The following is an 18,788-nucleotide window of genomic DNA, read 5'->3' on the forward strand; positions in this document are numbered from 1 at the left end:
TCACCCCCTGGGACGTTTTTACCTATTAATATGGGAATTCAGGTGATAGAATGGTTAAAATAGTCATACCTGTGTGCAGATACAGTGGGTACGGAAAGTATTCAGACGCCTTTAAATTTTTCACTCTTTGTTTCATTGCAGCCATTTGGTAAATTCAGAAAAGTTCATTTTTTTGGCATTATTGTACACTCTGCACCCCATCTTGACTGAACCCCCCCCAGAAATGTAGACATTTTTGCAAATTTATTAAAAAAGAAAAACTGAAATATCGCATGGTCATAAGTATTCAGACCCTTTGCTCAGACACTCATATTTAAGTCACATGCTGTCCATTTTCTTGCGATCTTCCTGGAGATGGTTCTGCTCCTTCATTGGAGTCTAGCTGTGTGTAATTAAACTGATAGGTCTTGATTTGTGAAGGCACACACCTGTCTATATAAGACCTCACAGCTCACAGTGCATGTCCGACCAAATGAGAATCATGAGGTCAAAGGAACTGGCCAAGGAGCTCAGAGACAGGATTGTGGCAAGACACAGATCTGGCCAAGGTTACAAAAGAATTTCTGCAGTACTCAAGGTTCCTAAGAGCACAGTGGCCACCGTAATCCTTGAATGGAAGAAGTTTGGGACCACTAGAAGTCTTCCTAGACCTAGTTTTCCAGCCAAGCTGAGCCTTGGTGAGAGAGGTAAAGAAGAACTCTAAGATCAATGAGGCTGAGCTCCAGAGATACAGCAGGGAGATGGGAGAAATTTCCACAAAGTCAACCATCACTGCAGCCCTCCACCAGTAGGGCCTTTGCCCGATGGAAGCCTCTCAGTGCAAGACATATGTAAGCCCGCATAGAGTTTGCTAAAAAAAAACACATGATGAACTCCCAGACTGTGAGAAATAAGATTTTCTGGTGTGATGAGACGAAGATAGAACTTTTTGGTGATAATTCTAAGCGGTATGTGTGGAGAAAGCCAGGCACTGCTCATCACCTGCCCAATACAATCCCAACAGTGAGACATGGTGGTGGCAGCATCATGCTATGGGGGTGTTTTTCAGCTACAGGGACAGGAAAACTGGTTGCAATTGAAGGAAACATGAATGTGGCCAAGTACAGAGATATCTTGGATGAAAACCTCTTCCAGAGTGCTCTGGACCTCAGACTTGGCCGAAGGTTCACCTTCCAACAAGATAATGATCCTAAGCACACAGCTTTAATAACAAAGGAGTGGCTTCAAAACAACTCTGTGACCATTCTTGACTGGCCCAACCAGAACCCTGACCTAAACCCAATTGAGCATCTCTGGAGAGACCTGAAAATGGCTGTCCACCAACGTTCACCATCCAACCTGACAGAACTGGAGATGATCTGCAAGGAAGAATGGAAGAGAATCCCCAAATCCATGTGTGAAAAACTTGTTGCATCATTCCCAAGAAGACTCATGGCTGTACTAGCTCAAAAGGTGCTTCTCCTCAATACTGAGCAAAGGGTCTGAATACTTAGGACCATGTGATATTTCAGTTTTTCTGTTTTAATGTGCAAAAATTTCTACATTTCTGTTTTTTTTTCTGTCAAGATGGGGTGCAGAGTGTACATTAATGAGAAGAAAATGAACTTTTTTTGAATTTACCAAATGGCTGCAATGAAACAAAGAGTGAAAAATTTAAAGGGGTCTGAATACTTTCTGTACCCACTGTATCTGCGGTCTTGATGTGCAGAAATCATCTTTTAGTCGTTTATGGGAATTAGCTCTTCCAGGCTTCGGGGTGTGCAGTGCATGTAAGAAAGCTCAGCCTCTGTTGTTCATTTGTGTACCACCCCCCTCCCATCATTGCCACAGGACCCTGTGACATGTATTGCTGTCCCCGGAATCCTGCGTCTGCGCCCTGCAGTAGAACGATTATACTTACCATACCTTTTCTCCCCTGCTATGGGCATTGACTTCTTTGCTCTTCAGCGCAGGCGCCATTCTGTCACTACAACTGAACTAGCAGTGACTCGACGCCGCTTGCGCAGAAGAACAATGAAGCCCATGTCCATAGCAAGGCGGAAAAGGTAAGTATAATGGTGTGATTGCAGGGCATAGGCGCGGAATTCCGGGGCCAGCAATACACGTCACAGGGCCCTGTGACAATGATACAATGATGGGAGGGGGATGGTATGCAAACGAAGACCGGAGACCCAGTTTTCTTCCAGGCATGGTATGCCCTGGAGGCTGGAACCTGGAAGAACTGATTACCATAAACGAACAAAAGATGATTTCTGCACATCCAGACTGCAGATATGGACATACAGGTATGACTATTTTAACCTTTCTATCACCTGTATGCCCATATTAATAGGTAAAAACATTCTAGGGAGTGACATATTCCCTTTAGGGGAAAGCTAGTGGTCCTGATTTAACTCTTGATTTTTTTCCATCGTAAGGAATTTCCTATTTATGTCTTTCATTAGCACAAATTACAGAGAACAAAATACTGATAAAGGAATATAGCATATATTTAAAGCAGATTTGTCAGAAAATTTCGGAATACAAATTGCATGCATTACTAAAGCTCTCTTAAACCTGATGAGGCTGATGTTGTTGCTAGGGAAATCCAATAGCTTTATAAGCCTTTTTGAAAGTTTAAATTACGGTAAGTCTCTGCTCACCTAGCCTTATTAACACCCCGTCAGTGTCTCTCCTCCCTGCTCCTGAATCTGTCCACCTAGCCTTATTGACAGCTCCTCAGTGTCTATCCTCCCTGCTGTTGAATCTCTATCAACCTAGCCTCATTAACAGCACCTCAGTATTCCTCCTCCCTGTTGCTGAATCTGTGCTTATCTAGCCTAGTTGACGGCTTCTCAGTGTCTCTCCCCCCATGCTGCTATTGAGTCCCTACCCACCTAATCTCATTGACAGCTTGCCAGTGTCTCTGCTCCTTGTGGCTGACTCTCTGCCCACCCAGCCTGATTGACAGCTTCTCAGTGTCCCTCTTCCCTGGTGCTGAAGAGATCTCACACTGCTCAGTATAAGTTGCAGCTGTCAGTCAGGTTTGGTAGGCGAAGAATCAATACATTGGACTCATTATCTGGACTTAAAATGCTTCAATATACACAGGGTGGGCCATTTATATGGATACACCTAAATAAAATGGGAATGGTTGGTGATATCAACTTTGTGACAAATTAGTATATGGGAGGGGGGAAACTTTTCAGGATGGGTGGTGAACATGGCAGCCATTTTGAAGTCGGTCATTTTGGATCCAACTTTATTCTTTCAATGGGAAAAGGGTCATGTGACACATCAAACTTATTGAGAATTTCACAAGACTAAAAATGGTGGGCTTGGTTTTAACATAACTTTATTCTTTCATGAGTTATTTACAAGTTTATGACCCCTTATAAAATGTGTTCAAAGTGCTGCCCATTAGGTTGGATTGTCAATGCAACCCTCTTCTCTCACTTCTGAGACATTGATAGCAACACCGCAGAAGAAATGCTAGTCTAAGGTGGTCAGATTCCTTGTAGGAATGCTCGGACCTGACACCCATAATGTGGTGGTGCACCATCTTGCTGGAGAAACTCAGGGAACGTGCCATCTTCAGTGTATAAAGAGGGCAACACATCATTATGTAGCAATTTCAGATATCCAGTGGCATTGAGGTTTCCATTGATGAAGAATGGCCCCACTATCTTTGTACCCCATATACCACACCATACCATCAATTATGGGTCACAGGTCCGAGCATTCCTACATGATCAGTTTCCTGGAAAGTGGATTGGCCGTCATGGGCCAGTTCAATGGTCTCCCGATCTGACCCCCTTAAACTTTTATCTTTGGGGTCATCTGAAGGCAATTGTCTATGCTGTGAAAATACGAGATGTGCAGCATCTGAAACAACGGATACTGGAAGCCTGTGCTAGTATTTCTTCTGCGGTGTTGCTATCAGTGTAAGAAGAATGTTTCATTGACAATCCAACACATGGGCAGCACTTTGAACACATTTTATAAGTGGTCATAAACTTGTAAATAACTCATGAAAGAATAAAGTTACGTTAAGACCAAGCACACCATTATTTTTCAAAAAGTTCAATTTTGGTTTCATCTGACCAGAGCACCTTCTTCCACATGTTTGGTGTGTCTCCCAGGTGGCTTGTTGCAAACTTTAAACAACACTTTTTTTGGATATCTTTGAGTGATCATGGGCCTCTTGGCTGCATCTCTGAACATTCTTCTCCTTGTTTGAGATGATAGTTTAGAGGGACGGCCGGGTCTTGGTAGATTTGCAGTGGTATGATACTCCTTCCATTTCAATATGATCGCTTGCACAGTGCTCCTTGGGATGTTTAAAGTTTTGGAAATTATTTTGTATCCAAATCCGGCTTTAAACTTCTCCACAACAGTATAACGGACCTGCCTGTTGTGTTCCTTGGTCTTCATGATGCTCTCTGTGCTTCCAGCAGAACCCTGAGACTATCACAGAGCAGGTGCATTTATACGGAGACTTGATGGTGGATTATATTTATCATCATTAGTGATTTAGGACAACATTGGATCATTCAGAGATCCACAACGAACTTCTGAACTGAGTTTGCTGCACTGAAAGTAAAGGGTCCGAATAATATTGCACACCCCACTTTTCAGTTTTTGAATTTCCACAAAAATGTAAAATAACCAATAAATTTTGTTCAACTTCACAATTGTGTTCCACTTGTTGATTCTTCACCAAAAATTTACATTTGGTATCTTTATGTTTGAAGCATGATATGTGGGAAAAGGTTGAAAAGTTCCAGGGAGCCAAAGACTTTCGCAACGCACTGTATATATATAAAGAGAGAGAGAGAGAGTGGATTTCTAAACCAGTGAAAAACAGAAAAATTATAAAAAATCTGTAAGGTGAGGCCAGGACTGTAGTCATGGCTAGAGACACTGAATCATCTGTGTCCTGATGTTCCCTCACAGAAAACTGTAATCCACTGCTCAGTGTACCAGTGTCTCCAGGTTTAGGTCCCCCTGGGCACTTCCCAGGTGGCGACGGACCCTCTTCCAGGCGACCCCCAGTAATGGATACACAGTCCAGAATAACTTGAATGTTTTTTTTACTTAGGACTTCACACATTATATCCACAGTTGGCACATCATGAGATACACATTGAACTACTTGCTTCCTCAGCTCTCCCTACTTTGCTGACGCTTCTGTATGGCACACATCCGGACTGGACCATCTAAGACTGCTTCCCAGCTTCTTCCTGGCCTAACCTCGCCATGATGACAATTCATTTTGCCTGTTTCGCCCCAGACCTGAAAACATCCACCACCCGGTTTAGTTGCCTACGGAAAAGCATCCGGCCCATCTGTACCATTCCCTGCGAAGCTTCAACTTCCTTCTGCTCCTCACTCAACCAACTCCTGCCCTAATGGCGTCCGCCCAGGCTATGAGGCGTCACATCTTCTTCCTACTGTACTGGCCCACTGCAATGATGCCCAGTGGCCGTGAATAACGTTGCCTGTCACTGCTTAACGTTGCATGGCTGCCGAGCCGTCCTGGGCCTATAACCCATGTGGACACTTTGGGCACCCTTGCCCTGTCTATCTTCCCTTCTGCTCTAACTTTAACCCCCAGCAGCCCCTCCTACACTTAACCCTATACTACCTACTAACTATTCTGTATACTTGAGTGACCCCTCTAGTGTCCAAACAAGAGCACTACGCTTTCCTTATACTGTACATGAAGCGTAGTGAACAATATCACAACTATTTGCAATGAGGAACAAGCAAACATGGAGACAAAGCAATGGTAATCCCCAGAAGGGGTAGCAGAACCATATCATACATGAGGTAGTACATGTAACATGTAGTAATACCAGTAAGCAAAAAGGCATAAATACAACAATGAACATTATTAACTTAACCCCTTTACACGCTCCTTTCTTTAAATTTGGTCGTCCCTGACCACTTTTAAAACTTTAAGGCCACGGTAACACGTTCAGTATTTGGTCAGTATTTGACATCAGTATTTGTAAGCCAAAACCAGGAGAGGAACAATCAGAGGACAAGTGTAATAGAAACACGTCACCACTTCTGGATTTATCACCCACTCCTGGTTTTGGCTTACAAATACTGATGTAGAATACTGACCAAATACTGAGCGGGAGAACGTGACCTAATATTTACAGTACATGCTCTGCGCAGGGAGATTATATGAGGTAGTCACATCTGGTACGCACTGAAGTTTGTGTCCTACGCATGGGATAGCAGTCCTGAGAATAAGCTCCCCCTTCCTTTAAGGGAAGAACAGTCTCTCTTCCGAATGGTCTTTAGCTAGGAAGACAGTCTATCCTTTTCCAGTAGAATGGGCACAATGAGTGCAACAAAAACAAACAATTAGAGTCCATGGGCTCCAGATATAACGCCTAGCTCTCAGTCCTCCAGGCCAAGATGAACAATTACAAGAGAACTAAAAGAACTATCTTTCATGACCAACTCTGGCCGTACAACTTCCAATCCCCTTGCAAGGTGAACATTCAGGTTTTTCCTCCACCCTGAAGGACGCAGAACAGTCCTTCAACACGTAAAAGGAATAGCGCAACATGTGCAACACACCTCTTGTAGAACGGACAAACATTTTCAACAGCATGCTTTCCTTGCCTTCTTCGTTGGTTCCCATATTCTCGTATGGGCCGCAGAGGATCCCGCAGCCACAGAGTCTACAGACCATCCGGGCGCGGCAGCAGAAGCGCAAGACTGCAGCGCCAACAAGAGCAGATTTTTTTCCACTTGGGCAGAACAGGGCATGTCCACCCTTACCACAGCATCGGCCCCAGATTCGGTTCCCCGCATCCGGTTGCTGAGCGTCAGGTCTAGTGGACCACTCTCTGTTTCGCATGGGATGGAACTGGCCAAGCCCAGCGAGGCCAGGTTGTACTCACCACCTACTTGTAGAACATCCTGCACACCCTGCTCCTGCAGCAGTTTTTTTCCTCCACACCAGCGACTGAGCGATCCGGCTCCCAGAGGCACAGCACCGTACCGCTCCGTCCTTCCGGCCCAAGCCCCTCTGGGGCGTTCTCCACTTCCGGCTCCTTACTCTTCGGCGCCTGGCAACTCAGTTCTGGCTGCTGAAGGGGAGGCTCTGGGCCCCTCCACAATGGTTCTGGTGGCAGAGAAAACTCGGACTCCGCCGGGGAAAGTTCCAATCTCCACCGACACTCCAGTCCCTGCTTCTCAATTCCGTCTCTCTTCTCTCGCAGGTAGTGACATACTCCATCAGTCATGGCTCGTCCCTTCAGTCCCCACCCATTTCCAGGGGGTACCACCCTCAACCTCTCAACCGATTTGTTGGTAATCCAGTGAAGGAGTGAAGATTCTTCTCTTTTTCATCTGCACCCACCAGGGGGGGACCAGGGCATACTGACAGGCAGATTTTGGCGCCAGGAGAAGACGGCAACGCCAACGAAGGATGCGGTTCTTGTTGCTGTTTACTCCTCCGCCATCTCCCACCAATTCCGCAGCCGCCATCTTGTTCACAGTAATGGTGTCAGACTTTCTTTTAAATAACCAAGTCAACTCAGTAGTCAAGTCCGGTGTTGTCACAAAATCTGTAGTAGGCAAATCCAGTGTTTCAACCACAAAATCTTCTCCATATACAGCACCCACTTGCTCCTTTTCCCAGTCACATTCCAGGGGCACAGCAGGTGCACACACAGCATTATCATCATCGCTATCAACTCTTCTTTCTGTGGGTTCTCCGCACGGTAAGATAGTCGCATCCTGCCGACTACACCAAATGTAAGGGGAGGCCAGGACTGTAGGCATGGCCAGAGACACTGAAGCATCTGTGTCCCGACGTTCTTTCACAGAAAACTGTAATCCACTGCTCATTGTACCTGCTTTTCCAGGTTCAGATCCCCCTGGTCACTTCCCAGGCGGCGATGGCCCTTCTTCCAGGCGACCCCCAGTAATGGAGACACAGTCCAGAATAATTTGAACATTTTCTTTACTTAGGACTTCACACATTATATCCACAGTTGGCACCTCATGACATACACATTCAACTTCACTTGCTTCCTCAGCTCTCCCTACTTTGCTGATGCTTCTGTATGGCACACGTCCGGACCGGACCGTCTTAGACTGCTTCCCAGCTTCTTCCTGGCCTAACCTTGCCATGATGACAATTCCTTCTGCCTGTTTCGCCCCAGACTTGAAATTATCCACCACCCGGTTTAGTTGCCTCTGGAAAAGCATTCGGCCCGTCTGTACCATTCCCTGGGAAGCTTCAACTTCCTTCTGTTCCTCACTCCAACCAACTCCTGCCCTAAAGGCATCTGCCCAGGCTATGAGTCGCCACATCTTCTTCCTACTGTACTGGCCCACTGCAATGATGCCCAGTGGCCGTGGATAACGTGGCCTGTCACTGCTTAACGTTGTGTGGCTGCCAAGCTGTCCTGGGCCTATAGCCCATGTGGACACTTCGGGCACCCTGACCCCATCTGACTAATTTCCCTTCTGCTCTAACCTTAACTCCCGTCAGCCCCTCCTACACTTAACTCTATACTACCTGTTCAGTATGCTAGAGTGCCCCCTCTAGTGTCCAAACAAGAGCACTATGCTTTTCCTATACTGTACATGAAACGTAGTGGACAAAATCACAACTATATGCAATGATGAACAATCAAACATGGAGACGAAGCAATGGTAATACCCAGAAGGGGTAGCAGTACCATATCATACATGAGGTAGTACATGTAACATGTAGCAATACCAGTAAGCAAAAAGGCATAAATACAACAATGAACATTATTAACTTAACCCCTTTACAAATCCACAATATGATGTATCCTAATATACCCTGTGTAAAGTCACTATACTGAATACTGCCTGGCTGTGGAGGTTTGTACCCTATATTTCTGCATTATGGCACCCCAACTCTTCGATCGCTCTCCCTGGTATCCCTATTACGGTATTCCCTATCAAGGAAAAAAATGTCCAATACCCCCTGTTACCCATGAAGTACAAAAAATTGAACTAGTGAGAATGAAAATTATTTTTAGAAGAAAAGGGGGGCAGATCTATATGTCTCTGCATCTCTGCTAGAATCAAGAATATGAATGATTCCAAAAAATACTAATGGTAAGATGGTATAAAAGGTTCAAAAAATTGTGTGTTAGATTAAGGAGTTTAACCTTTTTCTGATTTTTATAACTTTGTGTTATATTTTAGGAGTCCTTGATTTTTTTTATGGTTTCTTGTCTCCGATTTTGGACTCTTATCCAATTTGATTTTGGTTTGCCTCGATGCAACAGCGCAGACAATGGGAGACAGTGCTACTTAACTAACACTATTCATTTGACTAACACAGAATGAAAATATATTTGTAAATATATATTGTGGTGTAATGACCACTGTGTCCGCTAGGGGGCGCTGTATGGCTGTCCCAAGAGAGAGGATGAGTGGCAGAATCCTGAAGGACGGTTATGTCTCTCAAGGTGGGTGGCCTTGAGATGGAGACTGATGTGTGTGTTGATCAGCAGTGATACTGCTGAGGTGCTGTGTCAATGTGTCAGGGAGAAGTCTCCAGGTAGCTGGGGAGACGGGCGTGCCCAGTTACCTACAAACCCACCCAGGGGGTGTGTTTAAGGACGCTGGTGCAAAGAGTGTGTGAATGGTTCAAGGACCTGTGATGAGGTCATAGCCATGTGACCTGGTGGGCGTGGCTATGGACCATATAAGGTGGCCAGGGTAGGTCACATGTGGTGAATGCAGGGACCTGGTTGGTCCGTTGTGAAAGGTCCTGCTGGGAGATGTGTCTGCCTCCCTGGAGTTGCTGTGTGTAACGGCTGCACGTGCCTGATGATTCCCTGGAGGGAATGGATGTCTGCAGCATGGAGAAACAGCCATGAGGAAACCCTGACGTGAGTTTGATTTGTCACATGACCCTCTTCCCATTGAAAAAAATAAATAAAGTTGGATCCAAAATGGATGACTTCAAAATGGCGGCCACGGTCACTACCCATCTTGAAAAGTTTTCCCCCTCCCATACACTAATGTGCCACAAACAGGAAGTTGAGATCACCAACCATTCCCATTTTATTTAGGTGTATCCATATAAATGGCCCACCCTGTAGATTATACAGCCGTTCTGACATGGATTTTCATAGTAAATACACCAGTCTCACCAGATTTTAGAGATCTAATTAATAATGTATGCAGTTTGTATTGTGAAACCTTGTTACACACCCTTCTAAAAAAAAACCAAAAAGCTAAAATTGAAGTTAAATCTGTTTAAATGAATACGTTTTGCAACTCACTAACATGGTTACATCCCATTGTTGGCTACAAGCTTCAGTAGAGGGTTGTGGCAGCTTTTTTTAAATTTTTGTCCGATGTAGGACACAGAGCTGTGTGACCAGAGCTTTGTGTTAAGTATTCTGGCTAACTTCTCAATTTAGTAGGTAAGGCAGCCCTCGCCCCTGTCATGTACAGAAAAAGGGTTGGATTACGGCTCCTGTCACTGACTGCTTCGGTCACTTGTTGATACAGGTATTGGTGTCATGCATTGGACACCGTCCTGAAGAAGACCTCCTGGGACATGAACTGGAGCTTATAGCTGAAATTTGGAATACATTTCAGATGTGAAGTAGATTTTAAGGTTACGGTAATAAGTTTCTAATTCATGCAGATTTAATTGTATTTTTTTTCTAACTGGGAAGCTTAGTTAGGGGTAACAAAATGTGAGAAAAAGGGTTTGTATTTTCCAGAACCACCTCTCTCCACTCTTCGTCCTTGAGCTATTTTTGTGCTGCTGTTGCCACCTATTCCTGTTCACTTGATGAAGGTTGAGTTGCCATTCTAGGTATAGCCCATAGTAGCACTGCTCCTGGACAAAAACTAAAAAACCCCCTCTTATTTTCAAGTCCTAAATGGCTTATTAGAGATAGACTAGATGGAGGCCCGATGCATCGGGAGGGCGGTAATGTCACGATGGGGGCAGGATTTGCAGCGTTGAGAATCTCTCCCCCATGTGCTCACCCACTTGTCCACTCTCTCTTTCCCCATGTGCTGACTTCTCTCATCTCTTCTTTGACCTGTCTGCCCCATGTGCTATCCCCCTTGTCTGCTGTCTCTCTCCTTCCTTTGCTGTGTTCTCCCCTCATGTGCTGTCCCGTTTGAGCTGTTTCCCCCCTGTGCTCTGTCTGTCTCACCCCTGTGTGCTTTCTCTCTCCCCCATCTGCTGTCTTCTCCTCTCTTGTGATATCTTGTTTGACCTGAGTACCCCATCACTAAACAGTCAGTGCACAGCATGTCAGGAGGAATTTCTATTTAAAGGGGTTTTCACACGAACGAAAGTTCATTTTAAAAATTGTCTGTGTCTGACTGTGTACAGAACACACCAGAGCTCCTGGGCAGGGGAGGAAGCAAAAAACAGGGGCTCAAGAGGTAAGAGGAAGGGGCATTTATACCTCCAAAGCAGGAGCAACTTTGCATTTTTAGGAGCTCTTGGTTTGTAAAAGGGCCCATATATTGTTTTTGCACTGGAGCCCTTTTCTGTTTGTGCCCGCCAGAGGAAGCATAGAGTTTTTATGTAGCATTTTTTTCCTGAGAAGTTCCAGTGCATTTTCCTGACTTATAGAGAAGCCTATGGGAAAACTTTAAAAAAACAAAAAACAAAAGCAAAAAACAAATCTAGAGCATGCTGACTTTTGCATAAAAAAAGAGAAAATTAAATCCCACCCAAAGCCTGATTCTCTCCCCCTCCCACACACATAAAATGCAGTGTTTTCATTTTTATTACATATCTGGCCAAAACTTTTTAGAGAGTAAAAAAAAACCACGTAAATAAAGCTGTGTATGAAATTATCTTAAGGTCACATTCAAATGTATGATTTTCATGTACAAGTGCTGTCCGAGTTATTCTTATTTCACATGTCTGTGGAAGATCGGGTGAACATGTCCGATTTTGATCTAAGGGCCCATTAAAAAGCAGACTGCACTTGATGACACTTTCACGGACTCTCAGAATGGAGAAGGCGGGGAAATTTTTTTTTTTTTTTACATTTCTTATGCGCGAGAAAACGGATGACACTCGAACCACACTTTGATCAAACGCTGATCAAAATAATCTGTTCATTTTTCTTGACGTGAAAAAATTGTGTGTGTGAATGAGGCCTTAAAGAAGTTTTTTTTGGCAATTAGAATGTCTTCACTGTGTAACAGATAAAGGGTTTTTCTCAACATTCTAACTCGCTAATATTTCAGAGTGCTTGTAAAAACAAGCAACTTTGTAATATACTTCTTATTAGAAATCCTCTTCATTCTCAAGAACGAAGGGACTTTTAATCTTATTGTGTACTGCTCGTTGGCTAGGTTACCGTCCACCACTGCAATCTGTTGCAGCTGATCGGTTTCCAATGCAAGAAGCTCAGCACTTACAAGCTCTTTGCTACAGAGCTTACAAGTGCTGCTCTGAAGCTGGCCAGAATTCGGGATCCGGCCAAATTCAGTTATTCTTAGTTAACTTAGTTATTCTTCTGTTTAATTGAGGGAGCTGGATAGTGGACCCTCAAATTTACGGTTCAATTGACAACTTCACCTCCTATAGGGACTCTCATGGATATAGATCTCCGTTCTTGACAGTCTACTTCTATAAACTTGGTCTGTAGGGAACCACAGAAGTTTGGTGAGATCTGCGCCCATCTGAAAATCAGGGCATATCCTGCAGGTATAGAAAGAATACTCCATCAATACCTCTCCTATTTGTGAACCAATCCCTGAAAAAATACCCAGGATCCATATTAGGGAATATGGACTCGTGGCCGATTTGTTGCTGAAATTTCACTTCCATTAAACAAAATTGTGGATGTTTTAGTGGTAAGCAAATGGAAATCTGCAACCAAATTGATTAGATTTTGGTGCAGATTTTTCTGCAGATTTGCAACTACAAAAAACCCTCCATACTCTCCTCCCCTGGTAATGCTATCCTGGTTCTGTGCTAGTCTTGGTGATTGACTGCAGCAGAAACTGGTGGAGGACCAGACACCGGCGCCATGTAAACACCAAGGCGGATGAGGGGAAGGTATTTTAAACTTTTTAATTTTTTTGGTTTCAGCTGTTACAGGTTTTTCAGCAAATCTGCAACAAAATAGGGGAATTTTTTTTTCTTTTTGCAGCTTTTGACTTCCCCATTAATTTAATTGAGAAAATTTGCAATGCTGTGGACTTAGGGTGTGTGCACACACTGCGGATTCTGGGGATCCGCAGCGGATTTGGCCCTGCGGATCCGCAGCAGATCCGCAGGCATTGTACAGTACCATGTTAGCCAATGGGATTTCAAAACCGCAGTGCCCACAGTGCGGATTTGCTGCGGTTTTAAATCCGCAGCATGTCAATTCTTTCTGCAGATTCCGCAGCGGTTTGCCACCTGTTCCATTGTCCAGGTGTCAAACCGTAGGGGAAAACCGCAGGAAAACCGCAGGTCACTTTACCTGCGGTTTTACCTGCAAATCCACGTGGAAAAATCCACAGGTGAATCCGCACTGTGTGCACTCACCCTTAACATTAGTTTGGTAAAAGTTTATCCACTTTGCGTAATATGCTGCAGATTTTCTACCCCAAAAACTATTTTGTAGGAAATCCTCCCCATCTGTATATGCTTTGGCAATTTGCTAGAGGATTGCTACTTACGCACTTTCCATGGAAGTAAACTCTGGAATTACTATGTATGCTGTACCGGCGATGTTCCACAAAGCTTCCCTTCCCCATTCGCATTGCTATGAATTTCAGTTATGGAAGACTAATTAGAGAGCGGCATTGTACGAGGTGCGATGGCGTTCCATCTATGTCTGTTCCAGACATGTATATAAATATACTCCACGTTTTCAACCTCTTAATACCTTCCAGCAGCTCAGCAGGGAACGTCTACAGAAGTGTGCTCAATCATGGGTCTATTTAGAGAAGTGGACGAGAGGCGTTCCCACTCAGGCTCCTTATTGTCATTCATAAAAAGGTTTCTGCATCTGTAAGTGGCAGCATTTTAAGGGCCGTATACCATATAACAAAGACGCCGCCATCTGTTCGGCAGCTTCAGTCCTAAATCTTTAGTCAGGTGACTCTCTGCCGGGCGGCTGCAGATGACAGGAAGGGGACACGGACTGCTCGGTTGTCACTGCCAGCTTCCCGTTATCCATAGATGTCCTTGTACGACAAGGTGAATGGGTTACACCCCAGTGCAAAATGTGAAGCAGGACCCCCCAATAATCACTTGTTAAAATCCATTTATTTGGCTTATTTCGAAGTACATGTTGACGGTCTCTTGTTTATGGAGTCTTTCACACAGGCCAACGCAAACTGTGCGAGAAAGGAGCAATTGTTAATTCAATTGTTCTGTTCCGATATGGCGTGTACGTTGTAAGCAGAGCATCCCTTTTTCACATGAGGCGATGGTCCAGTTAGCTGAAGATAAACAGTTTTATTGCATACCCTTTAAGGCATTATCAGAGGAAAAATGTGCACTTACTAGGTGGGATAAGACATCTTAACAATTGGGAGCTGCCATGGGGTCACCAACAGCCCCTTTAAATGACACAATGACATACTTAGAGGCAAATGTTAGGCGTTGAATGCAGACCAGGTGTGGGACTTCGGACCCAAACTCAACATTGGCATAAATGAGGCTGATGAGTTGAGGTCAGGAGACCTGCGTCCGATCTCGACACTGAGATTCTTACTGCGACTGTGATCTTAAGCATCTTCTTAGTGATAGATATAAGAAGATGACATTGGAGAAGTATGTGATCTTAAATAGTATTGAGAGAGGGTGGTAGCCACTCGAGTGGGCATCGGGGTACTTGGGTATGCATCCTTCACAGCAAAACCTTCCAAATGCAAGCACCGCACCTCAAATCAACTCCAGGCCTTTTATCTGCTTAATTGAGAATGACATAACGAAGGGATTGCCCACACCTGTCAATGAAATAGCCTTGGAGTCAATTGTCCAATTACTTTTGGACCCTTTAAAAACAGGGTGGCACATGTTAAGGAGCTGAAACTCCTAAACCCTTCATCCAATTTTAATGTGGATACTCTCAAATGAAAGCTGAAAGTCTGAACTTCAACTGCATCTGAATTGTTTTGTTTACAATTCCTTGTGGTAATGTCTAGTACCAAAATTAGAAATATGTTGTCTCTGTCCAAATATATATGGACCTAACTGTATAATGTTTGTATACATTCTGTTCCATAGTTTTTGTGCATGTGGCACAATATGATGTAAGTCGCTGGTTGCGGTGTTTTTCTATCAGTTAAGTGACCTAAGAACACTAAAGGAACGCTCTAGATAAAATATAGTCATGCCTAGTCCTGAGCCAGACACTAAGATCTATAGCGCCCCTGCACACGCACAATTCTTTATGCCCTGCGACAGGCCTTGGGACTCGTTCACACTGGCGTATAACACCGTTGAGTGCGATCTGATGTTTTATGGGATAGCACTCAGCCCAATGTTATCCTATGGGACAGTGCAGATATGCGATTATATTCTCATTGCCTCCGATGATCGGATCATGCGCACCCATACAGGTTTAAAGGTGCGTGTGAAACATCGGACTGCAATCGGAGGACATATGAGTGCAGTCCACTATACGCCTACAGAGACACTGGAGAAGTGAAGTTTTCCATCTTCTCCCCACCTGTGCTGCGATTTTTTTTTATGCAAGACAATTTTTTTATGTATAAGACATGTATACATTATAGTCTGTAGGGGCTGTTCACATGTCTATGTGTCCACAAAAGTAACCATAAAAAAACACAGACCTATTTACTTTTGATCGTAGTCAAATATCAAACTCTCATGCTCAAGTCAGTGGGGCTTGGGGGGAAAAAATGTAATTTGAGTGCTATCTGTTTTTTTTTTTACTATTTAAAGGGCAGAAGAAATTTCTTTTTTCTTCTCGTATAAAGACAAAACAGACTTGTGGATGAGTCGCGATAGTATTTAGTAATTTAAACAAATATCGTGGTAAGAGCAGAAACGCTTCATATCTTGCACCGATTTGTAGCCTAAATTACCATCAGAATCACTCCCCGACATTTCTGTCCTTCTTTGCTACGGTTTATTACTCAATCCCAAGGTTCATGAAATGCAAAATGAACTGCAGCCACAGAAATAAAAAAATGGTGATTTTTTTTTTTTTTTTTTTTTTTACAAAATCTAATATCAAGACTCCATTGACAAAGAAGATCTATACCTCCATAATGGCTGGAAACGCGCCGGAAAGCACGGAATAATGTAAAATGCTACTGAATGTACCGGTAATTAATAATTTAATAAGTCAACATACACATAAATGTCAACAGAAAGCAATTCCTTGGAGATCTCACAAAAGGGCGATTGATGTGAGGTCCACGCCTTCGATCACGGATATGGAATGTTACACCGGATTACTCTCGATGTTATATTTGGAAGAACCGTCCGCTACAGACCCACATATATTTGGATTTCTTGCCATCAAACTTAAAGGGGTTGTACCAAGATCCTATATCCGTAACAGTAGATGATAACTTACTGATAAATGTGGGTACGAGTCCTGGGACCACCCTCTATCGTGAGATCAGTGGTCAGGGGTAGTGTAACGAATGGAAGCGGAGGCAGAGATGGTGAAGTTCACATTCGTTTTTATTTTTTAAGTGGAACCTCGGGACCACTGTCCGGGGGGCTCCGAAGGGGGCGTGACTAGTGAGCCCCGGGCACCCGTAGTAAAGCCCCTCAGGCAGGGCCAGAACGGAATACCCGGAGGACACAGGTGCTACCTCCAGTTAGACCCCGAACACGTGGCAGCTGTCCCAGCGGGACCAAAAGCGATAACAAAAGTTACAGCAGAGTCCGTAATGCGCTGGGTCCTGGATCCGGTTAGTTGGTAATGAGTCGGTTCCAGTGACCTTCACACAGTCCTTGGACTCGGATGGCTGTAGGCGGAACGGGATGGCTTAGGCCCAGATGGTTGCTGATATAACCAGGTAACACAGGATACTGATATGCTGTGGAAACAGAGAGCATTAGACAATGCACAGAGACTGCAGATGCAGCGCAGACAGGTTAGCGTGAGAACCGGATGTAGCAATGATAGACACTCGTTGCTCCGGCGTTCTCCCTATGGAGGAGAGGCCAGAAATAGCAGCCAGTGCGCTGCCATTGGTTGATTGCATTTTTTGAATAATGCACACCGCCCCTTTAAGAAGGCAAGAGAGCGGGCGGGCGTGCCCTAATAGCCTTAGTTACAGATCTCCTCACAGGACGCCAGGAGGAGGAGGCAGGAGGGAGGATAGAATGCTGAGCAGCAGCATGAGAGGCTCGAGGTGAGTGCCCAGAACGGAGAGCAGCGGCAGGCCTGGACGCAGCACCAGGATGGGGGTCAGGTGTAACAGCGGCAGACCTGGGTGCAGCGCCAGGACGGGGACCGAGTGTAACAAGTAGCAATACAGCATGCACACTGTCTCTTTCGTTGAGTACAGCGCCCGGCTCATACTTTGTCTCATAGACTTTGAATGGGGCGGTAGCGAAGGTTCTCGACTACCGCTTTGGACTCCTGTTCTTTCGATCCCTCTAGGTCTCAGTGTGTTGATCCCCTTATGTTTGGCAAGTCATCTCCTATTCTGCGAATAGGTGAAAGCTTCTTATTGTGGAACAACTCCTTTTAAATGTTAGTTCTGCTTTTTTTCGCACTGCCATGTGCATGATGCCTTATACAAACATCGTTTTTGTAGTTCTACTTTAAAGAAGACCTCCAGCTATTTATTTTTTGGGAAATTTTGATTGATAACACACTATGAAATAGGTAATGTCATGAGATGTCAGCTGCTATTCTGTTTTAGCACTTTTCTAGTGATAGCATGGTGCCAATCTTAACTTTAAAGAAGAACTCCCATCAAAGTTTTCATGCTCTTAATATATTACACATCCTTTTATATAGCACTGTGTACTTACAATTGCTAATTTTGCCCTTCTACCCAATTAATTCTACCCTTTTCTTTTAGGTCTATGACATCACGTGATTAAAAACTGATTAGCTGAATCCTTCTAAACTCTATATAGAAACAGGAGGTCAATTTTCTCTGCGCAATTCATGAGTCATTGCAAAAGTCAATGGGAGGAGGGAGCAGCTAGGTCAGGAGTTGAAGAGGGAGATGATCAATGCAGGGAAGAGAGACTTCCTGTTTCTACATAGAGGCGAGAGAAGAGAAAAATTAACTGGGTAGAAGGGCAAAATGAGCAATTGGTATAAAACTCCACCTGCACATCCATTGAAAGTCATTTTTCCTAGATTCCTTATTAGAAACAGATCAATAGTGGCTAAAAATGGACAAGAAGACATCGGAGTATTAATGTCCATGGTTATGCTATAAACTCCTACAGCAGTTTTATAGGCAAGGAAAAGTTTGAATGTGATCAGTATTGCTATTTTCGCTATCTTCTTACATGTTCTGAGACCACAGCTACTGGGATATTAATTTGGGGGGGCTCAACATGACTTTTAAGACACATATTGGGACAATTTAGCTTTTATAGGCAGGAATCTTTTGTCACCTCCTGCTGTCATTACCATCTGTGTGTCGCATGTTGTGTTTTGCATGTTTTTGTGACCGTAGGTGTCGGCAATGCTTTCACTTGGCTTGTAGAGAAAATTGAAGGTTTGTGCCGATCTTATTTCTTTCACCAATTTATGTCTTTTTATTCCGAAAATGATCTGGCGTGGACGGGACGACGTCAACCATGTTTGTCCTCAATCTATTGTTACAGTTATTATATTAATCTGCTAATCTGT

At 44.1% G+C, this 18,788-nt stretch overlaps 1 protein-coding gene across 43 annotated transcripts in view; it reads left to right on the forward strand.

Annotated features, from left to right (window-relative positions):
- RIMS2 (regulating synaptic membrane exocytosis 2) overlaps window positions 1-18,788 on the forward strand; it is a 657,506-nt gene that overhangs the window by 58,466 nt on the left and 580,252 nt on the right. The window lies entirely within an intron of this gene.

Source organism: Dendrobates tinctorius, unplaced genomic scaffold (genome assembly GCF_039654945.1).
Source record: "Dendrobates tinctorius isolate UK_male_01 unplaced genomic scaffold, ASM3965494v1 ptg000116l, whole genome shotgun sequence".
Taxonomy (NCBI): Eukaryota; Metazoa; Chordata; class Amphibia; order Anura; family Dendrobatidae; genus Dendrobates; species Dendrobates tinctorius.